Here is a 16,177-nt window from a genome sequence, read left to right on the forward strand (position 1 = left end):
CACAGACCATATTCTATGATTCTGTTCATAGGAAGTACCCAGAATAGGCAAATCCATAGAAACAAGAATCCAATTAGTGGTTTTCAGGGCTGTGGGGAATGGATAACAGAGAATGAGAATGACTGCTTAATGTACAGAATTTTATTTGAAGGGATGAAAAGTTCTGGGATTAGTGGTGATTTTGCACAACGTAGTGAACGCACTAAAAGCCACTGAATTGCAGACTTAAGAATGTTTAAAATTGTGAATTTTATGTGAATTTTACTTTTAACACAAACCAAAGCAAAAAAACAGACAAGATGATATTAAGTGTAGTTTTGCCTAAGTTGGGTTTGAGGTGCCCAGGAAATATCCTAATAGAGACACGTGGTAGATAGCTGGCCAATAAGAGAAGGGAGTTCAGATGATCTAGGCTACAGACACAGATCCGAGAATAGATCTATATATCTAGACTTATTGTTGAAGCCCTAAGAGTAGATGAGTCAGCTGTGGGATCACTTACAGCAAGAAGGGAGGAAGGCTTGCAACAGGACACTGAGGACGAACAACATTCTAAGACGTGAGAACAAGAAGAGGACCATTCAAAGGAGACTGAGAAGGAGGAGGCAGTGTTGTAGGAGGAAGAACCTGGGACAAGGAAACCAAGGAAGAAGGAATTGTTAAAGGCAGTGGTCAGGGAGTTCCCTGGTGGTCTAGTGGTTAGGATTTCACACTTTCACTGCTGTGATCTGGGTTCAATCCCCAGTCAGGGAAGTGAGATCCCACAAGCCGTGTGGCGTAGTCAAAAGGAAAAAAGGTAGTGGTCAGAGGTATTAAATACGAAAGGAGTAAAAAAGTAGATGTAGTTTTATTGGATTGGTGGGGAACAGCTTCAGATAATAGCTGCAGGATGAGATAATCACCTTCACTGGAGAAAGTCATGGAAATGTAAGTTAAACTAAATTAAATGTCATTGTCTACCATTAAAGCAAATGTATGTAAAGGCAATGCCAAAGAATGCTCAAACTACCGCACAATTGCACTCATCTCACACGCTAGTAAAGTAATGCTCAAAATTCTCCAAGCCAGGCTTCAGCAATATGTGAACCGTGAACTTCCAGATGTTCAAGCTGGTTTTAGAAAAGGCAGAGGAACCAGAGATCAAATTGCCAACATCTGCTGGATCATGGAAAAAGCAAGAGAGCTCCACAAAAACATCTATTTCTGCTTTATTGACTATGCCAAAGTCTTTGACTGTGTGGATCACAATAAACTGTGGAAAATTCTGAAAGAGATGGGAATACCAGACCACCTGACCTGCCTCTTGAGAAACCTGTATGCAGGTCAGGAAGCAACAGTTAGAACTGGACATGGAACAACCGACTGGATCCAAATAGGAAAAGGAGTACATCAAGGCTGTATATTGTCACCCTGCCTATTTAACTTCTATGCAGAGTACATCATGAGAAACGCTGGGCTGGAAGAAACACAAGCTGGAATCAAGATTGCCAGGAGAAATATCAATAACCTCAGATATGCAGATGACACCACCCTTATGGCAGAAACTGAAGAAGAACTAAAGAGCCTCTTGATGAAAGTGAAAGTGGAGAGTGAAAAGGTTGGCTTAAAGCTCAACATTCAGAAAACGAAGATCATGGCATCTGGTCCCATCACTTCATGGCAAATAGATGGGGAAACAGTGGAAACAGTGGCTGACTATTTTTGGGGGCTCCAAAATCACTGCAGATGATGATTGCAGCCATGAAATTAAAAGATGCTTACTCCTTGGAAGGAAAGTTATGACCAACCTAGACAGCATAGTTAAAAGCAGAGACGTTACTTTGCCAACAAAGGTCTGTCTAGTCAAGGCTATGGTTTTTCCAGTAGTCATGTATAGATGTGAGAGTTGGACTATAAAGAAAGCTGAGCATCAAAGAATTGATGGTTTTGAACTGTGTGGTGTTGGAGAAGACTCTGAGAGTCCCTTGGACTGTGAGGAAATCCAACTAGTCCATCCTAAAGGAGATCAGTCGTGGGTATTCATTGGAAGGACTGATGTTGAAGCTGAAACTTCAGTACTTTGGCCACCTGATGCAAAGAGCAGACTCATTTGAAAAGACTCTGATGCTGGGAAAGATTGAGGGCAGGAGGGAAAGGGGACAACAGAGGATGAGATGGTTGGATGGCTTCACCGACTCAATGGACATGAGTTTGGGTAAATTCAGAGTTGGTGATGGACAGGGGGGCCTGTCGTGCTGTGGTTCATGGGGTCACAAAGAGTCGGACATGACTGAGCGACTGAACCGAACTGAACTGATGTATGTGTGTGTGCTTCCCTGGTGGCTCAGTGGTAAAGAATTTGCCTGCCAATGCAGGAGACTCGGGTTCGATCCCTGGGTCAGGAAGTTACCCTGGAGAAGGAAATAGCAACCCACTCGAGTATTCTTGCCTGGAGAACTCCATGGACAGAAGAGTCTATGGGCTACAGTCCGTGGGGTAGAAAAGAGTTGGACACAACTGAGTGATTTTCACTTTCAATGCAGGAGACTTAGGTTTGCTCCCTGCATCGGGAAAATTCCCTGGAGAAGGAAAGGCAATCTACATGGACAGAGGAGCCAGGTAGGCTACACAGTTCATGCTGTTGCAAAAGAATCAGACAGGACCTAGGAACTAAACGACAACAACAATGTATATATGTGTATTCAAGTTTAAACTATTTTTAGGAATGTAGTGGGTATAGCTCCTTTGAAGAACTATTTGGTAGTATCTATTCAAATTTAGAAATCAGCATACTCTTCCACTATTCCTTTCCGCTCCTAGGTATCAGTCCTTGAGAATTACGAACATAAATTTTGAAGGAAACTTGTATAAAGATGATAATTGCATAATTGTTTAAATGCATACAATTTGGAAACGAATGTTCATAAACAAGAAAATTATTCAATAAATTGTATAATGGATGATGGTTGCCTTCTCAGATTCTGTTTCCCTCTTTCTCTTTTCTTACATAATCCTAATTTTGCTCAAATATCCACATTTCTCCCCCACACAGACTTTAGATTTAGGAAAGCTGACCTCCCTCTTACTTCAAGGGATAGGCTTGATTTTCTAAGAGTATCTTAACAATTATTTTATTTCAGGCAAGAACAAGAAACAATTTAGGATGTGATCAATTCATGTTCCTAGGGCTTTTAGAAAGTTCTTCCTTGAGCTTCTGGAAGAACTTCTGATCATAAACAAAATGAAAAGACAACCTATGAACTGGGAAAAAATATTTGCAAGCAAAATGAACAATAAGCGCTTAATTTCCAAAATATTCAAACCGTTCATACAATCCAATAACAAAAAGCCAAATAAGTCAACTGAAAAATGGGCAGAAGACCTAAATATTTCTCTAAAGAAGACATATAGATGGCCAATATGTACATGAAAAGATGCTAGCATCACTATTAAAGAAATGCAAATCAAAACTACAATGTAGTATCACCTCACATCAGTCCTAACGACCATCATCAAAAAGTCTACAAACAATAAAAGCTGGAATGGGTATGGAGAAAAGGGAATCCTCCTACACTGTTGGTGGAAATGTAAATTAGTGCAGCCTCTATGGTAAACAGTATGGAATTTCCTCAAAACACTAGAGTTGCCATAAGGTTCAAAACTCCCCATACCTGGGCACATATCCTGATAAAACCATAATTTGAAGAGCTACATGTACCCCTGTGTACTTAGCAGCACCATTTACAATAGCTAACACATGTTGGCTAAACGTCCATTGACAGATTAATGGTAAAGAGGATGTGGTATTGCTGTTGTTGTTGTTCAGTAGCTAGTCATATCCAACTCATTGCGACCCCATGATCTGCAGAATGTCAGGCTTCCCTGTCCACACCAGCTCCTGGAGTTTGCTCAAACTTATGTCCATTGAATCAGTGATGCCATCCAACCATCACATCCTCTGTTGTCCCCTTCTCCTCTTGCCTTCAATCGTTCCCAGCATCAGGATCGTTTCCAATGAGTCAAATCTTCGCATCAGGTGGCCAAAGAATTGGAGTTATAGCCACAGTATCAGTCCTTCCAGCGAATATTCAGAACTGGTTTAGGATTGACTGGTTTGATCTCCTTGCAGTCCAAGGGACTCTCAAGAGTTTTCTTCAACACCACAGTTCAAAAGCATCAATTCTTCAGTGGTCAACTTTTCTTATGGTCCAACTCTCACATCCATACATGGCTACTGGAAAAACAATAGCTTTGACTAGACAGACCTTTGTTGGCAAAGTAATGTCTCTGCTTCTTAATATGCTGTCTAGGTTGGTCATAGCTTTTCCTCCAAGGAGCAAGTGTCTTTTAATTTCATGGCTGCAGTCACCACCTGCAGTGATTTTGGAGCCCCCAAAAATAAGGTCTGTCACTGTTTCCATTGTTTCCCCATCTATTTGCAATGAAGTGATAGCACTGGATGCCATGTCTTAGTTTTTTGAATGCTGAGTTTTAAGCCAGCTTTTTCACTCTCCTCTTTCATCAAGAGACTCCTTAAGTTCCTCTTTGCTTCTTGCCATAAGGGTGGTGTCATCTGCATATCTGAAGTTGTTGATATTTCTCCCTGCAATCTTGATTCCAGCTTGTGTTTCATCTAGCCTGGCATTTCACATGATGTACTCTGCATATAAGTTAAATAAACTTTCGAGCTTGAAATAGCTCAAAAGGAATTCCATCACCTGCACTAGCTTTGTGGCTTACAAATAGCTGAGAAAAGAAGAGAAGTGAAAGACAAAGGAGAAAAGGAAAGATATACCCATCTGAATGCAGAGTTCCAAAGAATAGCAAGGAAAGATAAGAAAGCCTTCTTAAGTGAACAGTGCAAAGAAATAGAGGAAAACAATACAATGGGAAAGACTAGAGGTCTGTTCAAGAAAATTAGAAATAACAAGGGAACATTTCATGAAAAGATAAGCACAGTAAAGGACAGAAACAGTATGGACCTAATACAAGCAGAAGATATTAAAAAGTGGCAAGAACGAGGGTGTAATAACCCACCTAGAGCCAGACATCCTGGACTGTGAAGTCAAGGGGGCCTTATGAAGCATTACTATGAACAAAGCTGGTGGAGGATTGGTATATATATATGTTTCCATTACATATATAATGGAAATATTCAGTTCAGTTCAGTCGCACAGTCACGTCCGACTCTTTGTGACCCCATGGATTGCAGCATGCCAAGCTTCCCTATCCATCGCCAACTCCTGGAGTTTACTCAAACTCATGTTCATTGAGTCGGTAATCCCATTTAACCATCTCCTCCTCTGTTGTCCCCTTCTCTGTCTGCCTTCAATCTTTTCCAGCATCAGGGTCTTTTCCAATGAGTCAGTTCTTCGCATCAGGTGGCCTAAGTATTGGAGTTTCAGCTTCAGCATCAGTCCTTTCAACGAATATTCAGGACTGATTTCCTTTAGGATAGACTGGTTGGATCTCCTTGCAGTCCAAGAGACTCTCATGTGTCTCCTCCAACACCACAGTTCAAAACCATCAATTCTTTGGCACTCAGCTTTCTTAATAGTCCAACTCTCACATCCATACATGACTACTGGAAAAACCATAGCATTGACTAGACGGACCTTTGTTGGCAAAGAAATGACTCTGGTTTTTAATATGCTGTCTAGGTTGGTCATAGCTTTTCTTCAAAGGACCAAACATCTTTTAATGGAAATATTCAGTTCAGTTCAGTCGCTCAGTCATGTCTGACTCTTTGCAACCCCCATGAATCACAGCACACCAGGCCTCCCTGTCCATCACCAACTCCTGGAGTTCACCCAGACTTGTGTCCATCGAGTCAGTGATGCCATCCAGCCATCTCATCCTCTGTCATCCCCTTCTCCTCCTGCCCCCAATCCCTCCCAGCATCAGAGTCTTTTCCAATGAGTCAACTCTTCCCATGAGGTGGCCAAAGTACTGGAGTTTCAGCTTCAGCATCATTCCTCCCAAAGAAGTCCCAGGGCTGATCTCCTTCAGAACGGACTGGTTGGATCTCCTTGCAGTCCAAGGGACTCTCAAGAGTCTTCTCCAACACCACAGTTCAAAAGCATCAATTCTTCGGCGCTCAGCCTTCTTCACAGTCCAACTCTCACATCCATACATGACCACAGGAAAAACCATAGCCTTGACTAGACAAACCTTTGTTGGCAAAGTAATGTCTCTGCTTTTGAACGTGCTATCTAGGTTGGTCATAACTTTCCTTCCAAGGAGTAAGCGTCTTTTAATTTCATGGCTGCACTCACCATCTGCAGTGATCTTGGAGCCCAGAAAAATAAAGTCTGACACCATTTCCACTGTTTCCTCATCTATTTCCCATGAAGTGATGGGACCAGATGTTGAGCTTTAAGCCAACTTTTTCACTCTCCACTTTCACCTTCATCAAGAGGCTTTTTAGTTCCTCTTCACTTTCTGCCATAAGGGTGGTGTCATCTGCATATCTGAGGTTATTGATATTTCTCCCGGCAATCTTGATTCCAGCTTGTGTTTCTTCCAGTCCAGCGTTTCTCATGATGTACTCTGCATAGAAGTTAAATAAGCAGGGTGACAATACACAGCCTTGACGTACTCCTTTTCCTATTTGGAACCAGTTTGTTGTTCCATGTCCAGTTCTAACTGTTGCTTCCTGACCTGCATACAAATTTCTCAAGAGGCAGATCAGGTGGTCTGGTATGCTCATCTCTTTCAGAATTTTCCACAGTTTATTGTGATCCACACAGTCAAAGGCTTTGGCATAGTCAATAAAGCAGAAATAGATGTTTTTCTGGAACTCTCTTGCTTTTTCCATGATCCAGCGGATGTTGGCAATTCGATCTCTGGTTCCTCTGCCTTTTCTAAAACCAGCTTGAACATCATCCATAAAAAAAGAATGAAATAATGTCATTTGCAGGAACTCGCAAGGATCTAGAGATTATCATACTAAGTGAAGTAAATGAGAAAGAGGACAACAAGTACCATATGACATCACTTATATATGGAATGTAAAATACAATACTAATGAAATTATCTATGAAACGGAAACAGATTAACAGATGTAGAGAATAGACTGTGGTTGCCCGAGGTGGGGGTGATGCAGGAGGGAAGGACTGGTAGTTTGGATTAGCAGATGCAAACTATTATACATAAGATAAATAAACGACACGGTCCTATTGTATAGCCCAAGGAATTATATGCAATATCCTGTGATAGACAATAATGGAAAGGAACATGAAAAAAATGTATGTAACTGAATTACTTTGCTATACAGCAGAAATGAACACAACATTGTAAATCAACTAGACTTCAATAAGATTTAAAAAAAAAAAAAAAAAGAACTTCTGAAATCCTCTTATACTTTCTCTTTAATTAAAAATTGTGTAGAAAATTCTTCAAGAGATGGGAATACCAGACCACTTGACCTGCCTCCTGAGAGATTTGTATGCAGGTCAAGGAGAAAGAGTTAGAACCTGACATGGAACAACAGACTGGTTCCAAATAGGGAAAGGAGTATGAAAGTCTGTATATTGTCACTCTGTGCAGAGTACATTAACTTCTATGCAGAGTACATCATGTGAAATGCTGGGCTGGATAAAGCACAAGCTGCAATCAAGATTACCGGGACAAATATCAATAACTTCAGATATGCAGATGACACCACTTTTGACAGAAAGTGAAGAGGAACTGAAGAGCCTCTTGATGAAAGTGCAAGAGGAGAGTGAAAAAATTGTCTTAAAATTCAATATTCAAAAAACTAAGATTATAGCATCCGGTCCCAATACTTCATGACAAATAGATAGGGAAACAATGGAACCAGTGAGAGACTCTATTTTTTGGGGCTCCAAAATCACTGCAGATGGTGACTGCAGCCATGAAATTAAAAGATGATTAAAAAAGATGCTTTTGAACTGTGGTGTTGAAGAAGACTCTTGAGAGTGCCTTGGACTGCAAGGAGACCCAACCAGTCAATCCTAAAGGAATCAGTCCTGAATACTCATTGGAATGACTGATGCTGAAGCTGAAATGCCACTACTTTGGCCACCTGATGTGAAGAACTGACTCACTGGAAAAGACCCTCACGCTGGGAAAGATTGAAGGTGGGAGAAGAAGGGGACAACAGAGGATGAGATGGTTGGATGGCATCACTGACTTGATGGACATGAATTTGAGCAAACTTTGGGAGTTGGCAACAGACAGGGATGCCTGACATGCTGCAGTCCGTGGGGTTGCAAAGAGTTGGACACAACTGAGCGACTGAACTGAATTGAACTCAACTGATGGGCTCAAAGTAGCCACATTATGACTATGAGGGAAGTTAGCCTTAGAGCAAGGCCCACATTGTAAATGGTAGAGCAGGGAGGTAAGAAAAAATAAAGACAGAAGAACCTCATTCTTGATAAGATTATTAAAGTTCTGGATCACTTAGTCCTGAAAGGCAGCCGATTTAATCTCTCTGCTGAATGGGCCAATACATTTCCTTACTGGTTAAGCTACTCTGAGTTGTTTGTTTCTTATTTTTGAAAACTTTCTAGTTCAGACACTATGACACAACTATATTATGGAATACAACATAGCAGTTTTAAAAATAAGGCAGATTTCTATATACTAATTTCATATAAAAAACCCTATTAATGAATAAATGTTGAAAAACTGTATGATTCTATTTACATAAAATTTTTAAAAGCAAAATAAATGAACCATTTCTATAAGTGTTGTATATGTAGATGTGCTTGTGTAATTTATTTCTAAGCTAAAATATGCGTAATATTTGCTATGTTGAAAATATACGTAGTGCATATGTAAACTGTAAAGCATAATAATAAAATTAAAATCATTAAACCCAGCAATGAATTTACATACTAGAACATTATCAAAACCATTGGGGATACTTATATGCTCTTTTCCAAACTCCACCTTTGGTTTCTCCAAAAGAAAAATAGCAATTGCAAGAGATAACCAGTACTCTGAATTATTTTTTTAAATAATTAAATTAATTAATTTATTTTTGGTTTTGCTGTGTGGGCTTTTCTCTAGTTGTGCTAAGTAGGGGCGACTCTCCAGTCGCACTGTATTGGCTTCTCCCTGGGGTGCCTTCACTTGTGGAGCACGGATTCTAGGGCACGTGGGCTTCACTGTGTGCAGCGCAGTCTCAGTCGTTGCGGTTCCAGGCTCAGGAGCATAGGTTTAATAGTTGTGGCGCAAGCACTTCATTGCTCTGACGCATGTGGAATCTCTCCAGATCAGGGACAGGACCCGTGTCTCCTGCATTGGCAGACAGATTCTTTACCACCGAGCCACCAGGGGAGCCCTTACCTTGAATTTTTAATTAATTTTCTTAAAGTATAGTTTACCACATATATGTGTTTCTTAAACAATAGTTGCTTATATAATTTTTTAATCTTTATATTAATGGTATCGTACAACATACAGTTCTATGACTTCTTCGACTCAACATTTCGTGTATGTAACTGTAGTTTATTCATTCTATCTTTATACAGTGCTCATTATATAAATTTTGAAAATATGTATATTTATTCTCCTGTCAACCACGTGAACACTTTCCATTGTTTTTTCCTTTATGAACAATGGTGCCATGGACATTCTTGAACATGTGTACTGCTGTATATACACAAGTTTCTTTATGAAATTAGAAACTGAACTACTAATTCTTAGGCGAAGCACATGCTTTATTTTTCTAGGTTATGCCAAAATAGTTGTGCCAATGTACACTTTCACCAGCAATCCCTAAGTGTTCCTGTTTTTCTACATTCTTGTATTATTAGACTCCTTAGTTTTTACAAATGCTGCTGCTGCTGCTGCTGCTGCTGCTGCATCACTTTAGTCGTGTCCGACTCTGTGCAACCCCATAGACGGCAGCCCACCAGGAAATGACTTTAAAATGATACCTCACTATGGTAATAGCTTTTCTATGATTACTAATAAAAGGAAGCAGTTTTTATATCTTATTCATCAACTGTCTTCCCTCTATAGTCCTAGTTAAACATAGCTCAGGATAATACTTCCTCCTGGAAGACTTCCCTGACTTCACCAGATTCTCAGGCTAGCCAAAGTGCTGGTACTAATACTTTGCATATTTCTATCATTACACTTTAACAGATCCTCCAGTTTTCAAAGCTACTTATCTCTCTCTTTTTTTTTTAAATTATTTGGCTGCATTGGGTCTTGTTTGAGTCATGTGGGGTCTTTCATTGATGTGCAGGGACTCTCTAGTTCTGGTGCACGTGCTCAGTAGTTGCAGTACACAGGCTTAGTTGCTCTGCAGTATGTGAGATCTTAGTTCCCTGAACAGGGACAGAACTCATGTCTTTGGCATTGCAAGGCAGATTCTTAACCACTGGACCACCAGGGAAGTCTCATGACTATCTCTTCTTTATAGCCCAAAGAACATTCTAATTCATCATTTCATATGGTGTGTGTTAGTTGCTCAGTTGTGTCTGACTCTTTGAGACCCCATGGACTGTAGCCCGCCAGGCTCCTCTATCCATGGGATTCTCCAGGCAAGAATACTGGAGTAGGTTGCCAGTCCCTTCTCCAGGGGATCTTCCCGAGTTAGGGATTGAATCCAGATCTCCAAGCATTGCAGGCAGATATTTTTGCCAACTGAGCCAGCCTTTGGGAGGCCTGGCATGCTGCAATTCATGGGGTTGCAGAGAGTCGGACATGACTGAGAGACTGAACTGAATTGAACTGAGCCACCAGATTACCATTTCGTATGGAAAACTGCCCCTTTTTTATACCTATTTCTTCTTTTACCCAATGCTTTTTTGATAATTAATTTTAGATGACCTAACACAATATGCCTATCTTCTATAATTATATAAATATTTTAATAATGCCAATTTACAGCAGTTTGAAATCACATAAAGTCTAAATCTTGATGACAAAGTAGCCTAAATTGGAGCTCCAGGCAGAGATGTAGAGACAAACTGCTTGATACCTGGCTGTTTAAAACTGTTTTCCTATTTTTAAAGACATGCTGTGATTTTTAAATATTGACATAGATAGCTTAGCCATTTAAAGGTAAATAAACACATGGTCCCTTCCTTGAAGGAACTCAGTGTCTAACATGGAAACTATGTGAGAAACAGTTGACAATCATACAGGAAGCTGTATGGCTAAGCCTTTGGGAGACAGGAGCTTCGCCAGGACACCACCTTAGTTCCAGCAGCTCTGATGACAACTCAGATACCTTGATAGGAGTTCCAATAATTTCCTCCTCTCAATCCAAGGCACAAATGTACCTATTCTAGTGACCTTCTGTTTTTGACATAATTCACCTACTCTCTCACCTATCGCTGCATTTTTCTTTTGCTATCAATTCATTGATCTTGAGTTTAAATTCCTGAGATGATCTGCTTGGTTCAGCTAAAGTATGTTCTTTTCATAAGGCACCTGATATTTTGCTGACCATTTGGCTCAAATATGGTAATAGAGCCAGAATGTACATAATGAAATTGTGTGCATGCTCAGTCATGTCTGACTCTTTGCAACCCCATGGACTGTAGCCTGCCAAGCTCCGCTGTCCCTGGAATTTTTCAGGCAGGAATGCTGGAGAGGGTTGCCATTTTCTACTCCAGGGGATCTTCTCAACACAGGGATTGAACCTGGATTTCCTGCGTCTCCTGCATTGGCAGGCAGATTCTTTGCCACTGAGCCACCTAGGAAGTCCACATAATACATAATACTGGAGTGGGTTGCCATTTCCTTCTCCAGGAGATCTTCCCAACTTAGGGATGGAACCCGGGTCTCCTGTATTGCAGGCAGACGCTTTACCATCTGAGCCACCAGGGAAGCTCACATAATACAATTCACAATATCCAAATTAATTATCTTCAGCTGCATTCCTCAGCAAGGGCCCCTCAGGTTGGGGTTGAGGGTCATTACATATGAATAGCTTGGCCTATCCACGACAAGTGATATGCGCATGCGTGCTCAGTCGCTTCCCTGGTGTCTGCCTGTTCGCCTGTTCGTGATGCCATGGACTGTAGCCCACCAGGCTCCTCTATCCATGGGATTCTCCAGGCAATACTGGAGTGGGTTGCCATGCCCTCCTCCAGGGGATTTTCCCAACCCAGAATTGAATCTGTGTCTCCTGCGTTGCAGACAGATTCTTCACCCACGGTGTCACCTGGGAAGCCCTACAAGTGATATATGAGTGCATTATTTAGGGCTCTTTCTGTTGAAGGGATGGGACATTCAATTCAAACTGATTTAGGAAAAGGAATTTATTGGCTTACAAACCGAGAAGCCTAGAAGCATGCTGTTGTGTTGCTGTTTAGACGCCAAGTTGTACCTGGCTCTTTTGCAACCCCACGGACTATAGACCACCAGGCTCTTCTGTCCAAGGGATTTTCTGGGCAAGAACACTGGGATGGGTTGCCATTTCCTTCTTCAGGGGATCTTCCCCATGTAGGGCTCAAACCTGTGTCCCCTGCATTGGCGGATGTATTCTTATCCATTGTGCCACCAAGGAAGTCCTAGAAGCATAACTGGCCTAAAGAACGGCTGAATCCATAATTTCAAATGATACTGTCAGCTTAGCCCTGCTTTCTTCTGTGTTGGTTTTGTTTTCTCTCCACTAGCTCTAAGTTTAAATCCTCCCAGAGTTAAGTGAAAAAAGGAAGAGTTCTCCTGCCCTCCCCCTTTAAGCTTTTTTCTTGATAAAGCACATAGTGTAAAGGTTGAAAGCATGGACTCAGTAACCAGGTTGGCTTCATCAATTATCTACTATTCCTATAATCTTATTTAACCTCTTCAAGCCTTAGTTTTTTTTCATCTGTATCACAATAGTTCCGGTACCATCACTTCACAGCAAATAGATAAATAAAAAGTGGAAACAGTGACAAATTTTATTTTCTTGGGCTCCAAAATCACTGCGGACAGTGACTACAGCCACGAAATTAAAAGACGTTTGATCCTTGGAAGAAAAGCCATCACAAACCTAGACAGCATATTAAAAAGCAGAGACATTACTTTGCTGACAAAGGTCCATCTAATCAAAACTATGGTTCTTCCAGTAGTCATGTATGGATGTGAGAGTTGGACCATAAAGAAGGTGGAGTCCTGAAGAACTGATGGTTTTGAACTATGGTGTTGGAGAAGACTCTTGGGGGTCCTTTGAACAGAAAGGGGATCAAACCAGTCAATGCTAAAGGAAATCAACCCTGAATATTCATTGGAAGGAATGATGCTGAAGCTGAAGCTCTAATTCTTTGGCCACCTGATGCAAAGAGCCGACTCACTGTAAAAGATCCTGATGCTGGGAAAGATTGAGGACAAGAGGAGAAGAGGACGACAGAGGATGAGATGGCTGGATGGCATCACCAACTCGATGGACATGAGTTTGAGCAATGGACATGAGTTGGAAGGACAAGGAAGCCTAGCATGCTGTAGTCCATGGGGGTCCCAAAGAGTCAGACACAACTTAGCAACTGAACAACAATCACAATAGTTTCTACTATCTGGGTTGCTAAGAGATTTAAAGTTGCTGATATTTGTAGGATGCCTAAAATAGTGCCTGATACAATGTAAGGGCTATATTACCAGCTCTGATTGGGTCGTAAGTCCCTCCCTATGTCCTAAGGGTTTTTGCTAGGGTTGGGACTTTCTATCCAAACTACAAAGATCTGGAGTAGTGGAAGGATGGTTTCTTTTAAGAAATTGGAGTGCCTTTACTAAAGGCTGGGGAAAAGAGGCCAGGTCAACATAAACAACACGCTTACTATAGGAAAGCAAATTGTTGCTTGAGACTTCTCTAAGGTTTTATCATACAAGCAATACGTGAATTTGTGTACATTGTTTCTAATTATATATAGGGATAACCTGAGAGGATTTGTTTATGCTTGCGATTGTTAAAAAAAAAAAAGCACAAACTTTTTATTTGAAAAAATAACTAGCATTTGACCAGCACTTTACTGAACAAAGTATTTTCACATGTATTAGCTATTTAATCCATGCAATAGCTCTGGGAGAGTAGGTTTTATTAGACTTTCTTAATGGTAACAAACTTTGCAAGCAGAAAATAACAGATGGATGTAAATTTTACAAATGGTGGTACTGGTTATAGCATTCTACATTAGTCTCCTACTGCTTTTTATGCACTGTTGGTATCCACATATAACCACTTCTTTCATTCAACATATATTTACTGAGCCTTTGTTGTTTATGAGGCATCATCCTAGGCACTTAGTATACACAGCAGTAAACAAAACAGACCATACTCGCACTCCTTAAGTTTACATCTAGTGGGGTATGGGCAAACAAGCCATAAAATAAAGAAGGAAAAAGTGTTATACAGTAAAAGTAAATAGCAAAACCAGATAAGGAGTATATGCTGCTGCTGCTGCTAAGTCGCTTCAGTCACGTCCGACTCTGTGCGACCCCATAGACCGCAGCCCACCAGGCTCCCCCGTCCCTGGGATTCTCCAGGCAAGAACACTGGAGTGGGTTGCCATTTCCTCCTCCAATGCATGAAAGTGAAGTCAAAGTGAAGTCGCTCAGTCGTGTCCGACTCTTAACGACTCCATGGACTGCACCCTACCAGGCTCGTCCGTCCATGGGATTTTCCAGGCAAGAGTACTTAGAGTGGGGTGTTCAATTTTATAGGCAGTGGTCAGTTCAGGTTGTCCTCTATTATTCTGCGTTGTTTGCAGCTCTCCTGAACAAGGATAATAGTTCCATTTCTATTTACCATACTCCCAGCACCAGGCACTCAGAGACAGTAATTTTATACTAAATAAAAAACTCTTCTAAGATGCAAGCAGTTGGGAAATACAGGCCTGTACTAGATACTGACCATACAATCCATAAATTGAATAACCTAATCACTCGTGATTTAATTAATCACTGAAATTCTATGGGTTAAATACTATTACAGGCCGTTTTTAAGAATTCCAAACATGTTTTAGCCGCCTCTTTGGCCCTACCAGCGCGTGTAAGCTTTCCTGTTTGTGTATGTGCGCACTTTTTCAAAACCACAGCCTTAGCCACTTATCTCTTGGTATCAACAGTAGTTTTCTAGGATTAGCACTTGGGATTTCTACTGAGGAGCTGCGTGAGACCCAGTTATCAGCCCATCGAACTTCAGTGAGCCACAAAGCAAGGTTCTGACCCCCAAAACACGAACTACCGAAAGCGGGAAGCCCTCTTTACAGTCCTCACACCGAGTCCAGCAGGAACCTTGACCTCAAGATGGCGTCGCGTAATCATAAGATTCAATCAGCTCCAATCAAAAATGGCAGGGTGGGTCGTAAATGACGGCTCAAGACTTTCTAGCCCTCATTAGGCGCTCCATCTCTATGGTGACTCGCCGCTGCGTGGTGATTCAGAGCCAAGAGTGAAGACTATCTATACGCGCTCTTCTCTATGATCCTCCTCCCCACGCCCCTGGCCGCAATGCACGCCGGGCACTAGGAAGACCTCCAGAAGAAGCTCCCCGCGCAGCGCGGCAGTGTTTTGCGGCCTGTGCGAGTAGGCGCTTTGGAATCAGTCTCCCGGATAGCGGCGCGCAGAAACCTCGAACCGGTGGAGCCCACTTGTAACCTGGAGCCCGGAAGACCGCGAAGACAGTACCGTTTCCTCAGCGGCGGGTGAGTTCACGCCTCAGAACGCGTGTGGAAACCGGGAGACTGGGTACTTCGGTTGGGGGCGGAGGGAAAGCCTGGGAGGCTGCGAGAGGGCCGGGGTGGGATGGGAATAAGGGGACGGGGGCGGGGAGTTGGGGTGGGGGAGGGGACGGGCACGAGGCTTGGGTTTCTCCACTTCTCTAAGGCCTGGAAAATCTGTGGGCCTAGCGGCAGCCGGTGCAGGCCAAGCCTCCCGGCAGAGCCTTCCTCCTTGCATTGTCGCCCACTTTTCCTTTCCTTTCCCCGGCTCGCCACAGAGTGGCCTCGGCCCATTCTGGACTCCGCGTTTGCCAGAAAACGAGCGGTCGCCCCCCCTGGGGAGTCCTTTCCTGAGATCCCTTTCAAGCCTGAGCCTGCGGAAGCCCTCCGGTAGATATTCTGGGCCGAGGGTACAATTGCTGCAGACTCTGCCTAGAAGCTGGCCAGCACCCACCCTTTTTAGCGGGGGTGGGGTAGGGGGGCTGGCCACCGTCTCATTTCTTTCCCTTCCTCTCTGGTCATCTAAAGCCCGCCACCAAGTGAACTGCCCTCTCTCCCCCCGCCCCCCC

At 42.3% G+C, this 16,177-nt stretch overlaps 1 protein-coding gene and 1 non-coding gene across 2 annotated transcripts in view; both read left to right on the top strand.

The window, feature by feature from the left end:
* Positions 1-681: 681 nt before the first annotated feature.
* Positions 682-753, top strand: TRNAE-UUC (transfer RNA glutamic acid (anticodon UUC)). Its single transcript has one exon. It is a non-coding gene; the product is annotated as a tRNA-Glu (tRNA).
* A 14,655-nt stretch (positions 754-15,408) lies between these two features.
* RBM25 (RNA binding motif protein 25) overlaps positions 15,409-16,177 on the top strand; it is a 53,537-nt gene continuing 52,768 nt past the window's right edge. The window contains exon 1 of the mRNA XM_019969172.2: positions 15,409-15,593. The gene's annotated coding sequence lies outside the window, so the exon portion shown is untranslated. The remainder of the gene's footprint in view (positions 15,594-16,177) is intronic.

Source organism: Bos indicus, chromosome 10 (genome assembly GCF_029378745.1).
Source record: "Bos indicus isolate NIAB-ARS_2022 breed Sahiwal x Tharparkar chromosome 10, NIAB-ARS_B.indTharparkar_mat_pri_1.0, whole genome shotgun sequence".
NCBI classification, from domain to species: domain Eukaryota; kingdom Metazoa; phylum Chordata; class Mammalia; order Artiodactyla; family Bovidae; genus Bos; species Bos indicus.